We start from the raw sequence: 6,601 nt of genomic DNA, 5'->3' as shown, positions 1-6,601 counted from the left end.
AGAATGACCAAGAACACGGTGAACATTTGAGAAAGGTGTTAGAAGTATTGTGGAAGGAAGAATTGTACGCTAAGTTTTCAAAGTGTGCATTTTAGTTGGAAGAAGTTCAATTCCTCGGTCACATAGTGAACAAAAAAGGTATTAAGGTGGATCCGGCAAAGATAGAAACTGTTGAAAAGTGGGAAACCCCGAAACACATACGCCAGTTTTTAGGACTAGCTGGTTACTACAGAAGGTTCATCCAAGACTTTTCCAGAATAGCAAAACCCTTGACTGCATTAACGCATAAAGGGAAGAAATTTGAATGGAAGGATGAACAAGAGAAAGCGTTTCAGTTATTGAAGAAAAAGCTAACTACGGCACCTATATTGTCATTTCCTGAAGGGAATGATGATTTTGTGATTTATTGTGACGCATCAAAGCAAGGTCTCGGTTGTGTATTAATGCAACGAACGAAGGTGATTGCTTATGCGTCTAGACAATTGAAGATTCACGAACAAAATTATACGACGCATGATTTGGAATTAGGCGCGGTTGTTTTTGCATTAAAGACTTGGAGGCACTACTTATATGGGGTCAAAAGTATTATATATACCGACCACAAAAGTCTTCAACACATATTTAATCAGAAACAACTGAATATGAGGCAACGTAAGTGGATTGAATTATTGAATGATTACGACTTTGAGATTCGTTACCACCCGGGGAAGGCAAATGTGGTAGCCGATGCCTTGAGCAGGAAGGACAGAGAACCCATTCGAGTAAAATCTATGAATATAATGATTCATAATAACCTTACTACTCAAATAAAGGAGGCGCAACAAGGAGTTTTAAAAGAGGGAAATTTAAAGGATGAAATACCCAAAGGATCGGAGAAGCATCTTAATATTCGGGAAGACAGAACCCGGTATAGGGCTGAAAGGATTTGGGTACCAAAATTTGGAGATATGAGAGAAATGGTACTTAGAGAAGCTCATAAAACCAGATACTCAATACATCCTGGAACGGGAAAGATGTACAAGGATCTCAAGAAACATTTTTGGTGGCCGGGTATGAAATCCGATGTTGCTAAATACGTAGGAGAATGTTTGACGTGTTCTAAGGTCAAAGCTGAGCATCAGAAACCATCAGGTCTACTTCAACAACCCGAAATCCCGGAATGGAAATGGGAAAACATTACCATGGATTTCATCACTAAATTGCCAAGGACTGCAAGTGGTTTTGATACTATTTGGGTAATAGTTGATCGTCTCACCAAATCAGCACACTTCCTGCCAATAAGAGAAGATGACAAGATGGAGAAGTTAGCACGACTATATTTGAAGGAAGTCGTCTCCAGACATGGAATACCAATCTCTATTATCTCTGATAGGGATGGCAGATTTATTTCAAGATTCTGGCAGACGTTACAGCAAGCATTAGGAACTTGTCTAGACATGAGTACTGCCTATCATCCACAAACTGATGGGCAGAGCGAAAGGACGATACAAACGCTTGAAGACATGCTACGAGCATGTGTTATTGATTTCGGAAACAGTTGGGATCGACATCTACCGTTAGCAGAATTTTCCTACAACAACAGCTACCATTCAAGCATTGAGATGGCGCCGTTTGAAGCACTTTATGGTAGAAAGTGCAGGTCTCCGATTTGTTGGAGTGAAGTGGGGGATATACAAATTACGGGTCCGAAGATTATACAAGAAACTACCGAGAAGATCATCCAAATTCAACAACGGTTGAAAACCGCCCAAAGTCGACAAAAGAGCTACGCTGACATTAAAAGAAAAGATATAGAATTTGAAATTGGAGAGATGGTCATGCTTAAAGTAGCACCTTGGAAAGGCGTTGTTCGATTTGGTAAACGAGGGAAATTAAATCCAAGGTATATTGGACCATTTAAGATTATTGATCGTGTCGGGCCAGTAGCTTACCGACTTGAGTTACCTCAACAACTCGCGGCTGTACATAACACTTTCCACATCTTGAATTTGAAGAAATGTTTTGCTAAAGAAGATCTCACTATTCCGTTAGATTAAATCCAAATCAACGAAAAACTTCAATTCATCGAAGAACCCGTCGAAATAATGGATCGTGAGGTTAAAAGACTTAAGCAAAACAAGATACCAATTGTTAAGGTTCGATAGAATGCTCGTAGAGGACCCGAGTTCACCTGGGAGCGTGAAGATCAGATGAAGAAGAAATACCCGCATCTATTTCCAGAAGATTCGTCAACACCTTCAACAGCTTAAAATTTCGGGACGAAATTTATTTAACGGGTAGGTACTGTAGTGACCCGAACTTTTCCATGTTTATATATATTAATTGAGATTGATATTTACATGATTAAATGTTTTCAACATGTTAAGCAATCAAACTTGTTAAGACTTGATTAATTGAAATATGTTTCATATAGACAATTGACCACCCAAGTTGACCGGTGATTCACGAACGTTAAAACTTGTAAAAACTATATGATGACATATATATGGATATATATATAGTTAACATGATACTATGATAAGTAAACATATTATCAAGTATATTAACAATGAACTACATATGTAAAAACAAGACTACTAACTTAATGATTTTTAAACGAGACATATATGTAACGATTATCGTTGTAAAGACATTTAATGTATATATATCATATTAAGAGATATTCATACATGATAATATCATGATAATATAATAATTTAAAATCTCATTTGATATTATAAACATTGGGTTAACAACATTTAACAAGATCGTTAACCTAAAGGTTTCAAAACAACACTTACATGTAACGACTAACGATGACTTAACGACTCAGTTAAAATGTATATACATGTAGTGTTTTAATATGTATTTATACACTTTTGAAAGACTTCAATACACTTATCAAAATACTTCTACTTAACAAAAATGCTTACAATTACATCCCCGTTCAGTTTCATCAACAATTCTACTCGTATGCACCCGTATTCGTACTCGTACAATACACAGCTTTTAGATGTATGAACTATTGGTATATACACTCCAATTATCAGCTCTTAGCAGCCCATGTGAGTTACCTAACACATGTGGGAACCATCATTTGGCAACTAGCATGAAATATCTCATAAAATTACAAAAATATGAGTAATCATTCATGACTTATTTACATAAAAACAAAATTACATATCCTTTATATCTAATCCATACACCAACGACCAAAAACACCTACAAACACTTTCATTCTTCAATTTTCTTCATCTAATTGATCTCTCTCAAGTTCTATCTTCAAGTTCTAAGTGTTCTTCATATATTCTACAAGTTCTAGTTACATAAAATCAAGAATACTTTCAAGTTTGCTAGCTCACTTCCAATCTTGCAAGGGAATCATCCAACCTCAAGAAATCTTTGTTTCTTATAGTAGGTTATCATTCTAATACAAGGTAATAATCATATTCAAACTTTGGTTCAATTTTTATAACTATAACAATCTTATTTCAAGTGATGATCTTACTTGAACTTGTTTTCGTGTCATGATTCTGCTTCAAGAACTTCGAGCCATCCAAGGATCCGTTGAAGCTAGATCCATTTTTCTCTTTTCCAGTAGGTTTATCCAAGGAACTTAAGGTAGTAATGATGTTCATAACATCATTCGATTCATATATATAAAACTATCTTATTCGAAGGTTTAAACTCGTAATCACTAGAACATAGTTTAGTTAATTCTAAACTTGTTCGCAAACAAAAGTTAATCCTTCTAACTTGACTTTTAAAATTAACTAAACACATGTTCTATATCTATATGATATGCTAACTTAATGATTTAAAACCTGGAAACACGAAAAACACCGTAAAACCGGATTTACGCCGTCGTAGTAACACCGCGGGCTGTTTTGGGTTAGTTAATTAAAAACTATGATAAACTTTGATTTAAAAGTTGTAATTCTGAGAAAATGATTTTTATTATGAACATGAAACTATATCCAAAAATTATGGTTAAACTCAAAGTGGAAGTATGTTTTCTAAAATGGTCATCTAGACGTCGTTCTTTCGACTGAAATGACTACCTTTACAAAAACGACTTGTAACTTATTTTTCCGACTATAAACCTATACTTTTCTGTTTAGATTCATAAAATAGAGTTCAATATGAAACCATAGCAATTTGATTCACTCAAAACGGATTTAAAATGAAGAAGTTATGGGTAAAACAAGATTGGATAATTTTTCTCATTTTAGCTACGTGAAAATTGGTAACAAATCTATTCCAACCATAACTTAAATCAACTTGTATTGTATATTATGTAATCTTGAGATACCATAGACACGTATACAATGTTTCGACCTATCATGTCGACACATCTATATATATTTCGGAACAACCATAGACACTCTATATGTGAATGTTGGAGTTAGCTATACAGGGTTGAGGTTGATTCCAAAATATATATAGTTTGAGTTATGATCAATACTGAGATACGTATACACTGGGTCGTGGATTGATTCAAGATAATATTTATCGATTTATTTCTGTACATCTAACTGTGGACAACTAGTTATAGTTTACTAACTAGGACAGCTGACTTAATAAACTTAAAACATCAAAATATATTAAAAGTGTTGTAAATATATTTTGAACATACTTTAATATATATGTATATATTGTTATAGGTTCGTGAATCAACAGTGGCCAAGTCTTACTTCCCGACGAAGTAAAAATCTGTGAAAGTGAGTTATAGTCCCATTTTAAAATCTAATATTTTTGGGATGAGAATACATGCAGGTTTTATAAATGATTTACAAAATAGACACAAGTACGTGAAACTACATTCTATGGTTGAATTATCGAAATCGAATATGCCCCTTTTTATTAAGTCTGGTAATCTAAGAATTAGGGAACAGACACCCTAATTGACGCGAATCCTAAAGATAGATCTATCGGGCCCAACAAGCCCCATCCAAAGTACCGGATACTTTAGTACTTCGAAATTTATATCATATCCGAAGGGTGTCCCGGAATGATGGGGATATTCTTATATATGCATCTTGTTAATGTCGGTTACCAGGTGTTCACCATATGAATGATTTTTATCTCTATGTATGGGATGTGTATTGAAATATGAAATCTTGTGGTCTATTATTATGATATGATATATATAGGTTAAACCTATAACTCACCAACATTTTTGTTGACGTTTTAAGCATGTTTATTCTCAGGTGATTATTAAGAGCTTCCGCTGTCGCATACGTAAATAAGGACGAGATTTGGAGTCCATGCTTGTATGATATAGTGTAAAAACTGCATTCAAGAAACTTATTTTGTTGTAACATATTTGTATTGTAAACCATTATGTAATGGTCGTGTGTAAACAGGATATTTTAGATTATCATTATTTGATAATCTACCTAAAGATTTTTAAACCTTTATTGATGAAATAAAGGTTATGGTTTATTTTAAAATGAATGCAGTCTTTGAAAAACGTCTCATATAGAGGTCAAAACCTCGCAACGAAATCAATTAATATGGAATGTTTTTAATCAATAAGAACGGGACATTTCATTAAGAGTCCTAAAACCACAGGAAGTATTTGATGTTATGAGTTGAATTGGGTCGAATGGATTTGGGGATGAGGAAGAAATAGGAACAGAAGAAAACAGTTTATTTGAATTTAAGAAAGATTTAATTCAGATAAACGAGATAGAAGGGATGGTTTGTGTATGTTTCGGGTTAGCAAGTGGTCTAGTGTTCGATCCTGGTTCCTGTCAATTTTGTTTGGAAAAGCTTCTTGAGGTAGTTTCATTATTAAGATTATTATTATTGTTTTCATTATTATTAAATATGTTATTATTATGATGTTAAAATTAATTATGGTGATCATTAATGATAAAATTATGAATGATACTATCTTTATTATTATATGTATCAATATTAAAATTTTAGAAGTTTCATTGAATAAATATTATTATTATTATCATTATTATTATTATTGTTATTATTTTTATTATTATGATTATCACTAAGATTGTTATTATTAGTAATATAGTAATTATATTTAACATCATAATTGGAAGAATTAAAAGTATTAATAATGTTAGTATTATTAATATTAATTGTTATAAATATCATGATTTTTATTATAGTTATTATCATTAGGTATTAAAGTCATAATTATTAGTATTATTATTATTATTATTATGTATTACAAACATTAGTTATTAGTATCATCATTTAATACTAATATAAGTATTAGTTACCCTTTATTATTATTATTAGTATAACCCTAGTTACAACTATGATTAGGATTAATATTATTATTATTATTAAAGTAATACAATTTGTTACAATTAGTATTAGTATCTTTCTATAAATAATAGAACTATTAATATTAACATAAGTAGTGTTAATTGTATTATCACAGGTATTATTATTATTATGTAATTACTAAAATCGGTAACATAGCTATCATTAACTGTAAAAATTAATATTTTACAATTATAATTATTAATATCATTATAATTATCATTAAGTATTATAATTACTATCATTTCTACCACTACTAATATTATTTTGGTTTTATTATAACTACTATTATTAATAAACAAATATATATGTTAAAAATATATTTAAT

This window comes from Rutidosis leptorrhynchoides, chromosome 2 (assembly GCF_046630445.1).
Source record: "Rutidosis leptorrhynchoides isolate AG116_Rl617_1_P2 chromosome 2, CSIRO_AGI_Rlap_v1, whole genome shotgun sequence".
NCBI classification, from domain to species: domain Eukaryota; kingdom Viridiplantae; phylum Streptophyta; class Magnoliopsida; order Asterales; family Asteraceae; genus Rutidosis; species Rutidosis leptorrhynchoides.
The sequence above is the reverse complement of the archived record's forward strand: the minus strand, read 5'-3'. Positions refer to the sequence as shown.